The sequence below is a fragment of the Amphimedon queenslandica genome, unplaced genomic scaffold, assembly GCF_000090795.2.
Source record: "Amphimedon queenslandica unplaced genomic scaffold, v1.1 AMPQUscaffold_9195, whole genome shotgun sequence".
Taxonomy (NCBI): Eukaryota; Metazoa; Porifera; class Demospongiae; order Haplosclerida; family Niphatidae; genus Amphimedon; species Amphimedon queenslandica.
This window is the reverse complement of record NW_003550533.1, coordinates 2,325-3,325: the sequence shown is the minus strand read 5'-3', so window position 1 is coordinate 3,325 and position 1,001 is coordinate 2,325. Positions and strand designations below refer to the sequence as shown.

Genomic DNA, 1,001 nt, shown 5'->3' with positions numbered 1-1,001 from the left:
GCCATTTTTTGAAAAAACCATGGGCTATAGCCTTTGCTTTTTTCAAAACTTTGCTGTACATGGTCTTTGTCCAAATTTTGTAGCAACTCAATTTTAATCAGAATAAGCTAATATTTGCTATGCAGCATACTAACATAAACGTGTATCATAAAATGCCATAAGAATTTTCTTTTTCATGTAATACCCTGTACAGGGCGCTAAGCCAAATTTTTGAATAAAAATTAATAAAACTTAAATTTGCTATGCAATATGTACGTGTATAATAAAAATGGTGAATTATTTCCTAACTGACCATAGCAGGTAGCACCAGCATCTTCGTAGTGATAGCACCCACTTGAACCAGCAGTGTAGCCACACTGTGAGAATCTGTAATGACTGCTTGAGCAGCTGACATATCTAACAGCTATAGGAGCATATCCTTGTCCATAACTAGCACAGCAGCTTGATCCACCAGCTGATAGATGATAATTTATTAATGAAATAAAGGTGAGTGAGTATTTTACCATAATAGCCCAGTTGTCTGCAAAAAGTGTTTGCGTCATAAGTACTCCACCCGTCATCACAAACAGTCCCCCACTGATTGTTAAGACAGACCTCAACGCGACCATATGATCGGTAAGATGATGAAGTCGGAATTAAACGAACATCATAATTTGTACAAGACCCACCAGCTATACAAGTTATCAATGACACATACAACCATTCATTGTTTACTTTGACACACGACACCAGCAATTCTGGTTATAGTACAAGAGCTAGTTAGAGAACTTGAGTAACTGCAGCTTGATATGTTAGTCTCGGATCCAGAACAACCAACATAATCAATCCATGTTACTCCATTACCCCAACCATAGTATGAGCTAGTTCTGGCAATGGCTCCTGTTTAATTAGTTCAAAGGATAGCTAGTTTTTCTGCATTTTCATACCTGAGGTCCCATATCCAAGCTGACGACAGACCACCTGTGCATCAGCATTGCTGAATCCATTGTGACAGACCCAGC

At 38.5% G+C, this 1,001-nt stretch overlaps 1 long non-coding RNA gene across 1 annotated transcript; it reads right to left on the bottom strand.

Annotated features, from left to right (window-relative positions):
* Positions 1-507: 507 nt before the first annotated feature.
* LOC109590975 (uncharacterized) lies at positions 508-1,001 on the bottom strand. The gene is made up of 3 exons (XR_002189598.1): positions 927-1,001; positions 715-879; positions 508-671 (listed from the first exon to the last, which is right to left on the bottom strand). It is a non-coding gene; the product is annotated as an uncharacterized LOC109590975 (long non-coding RNA).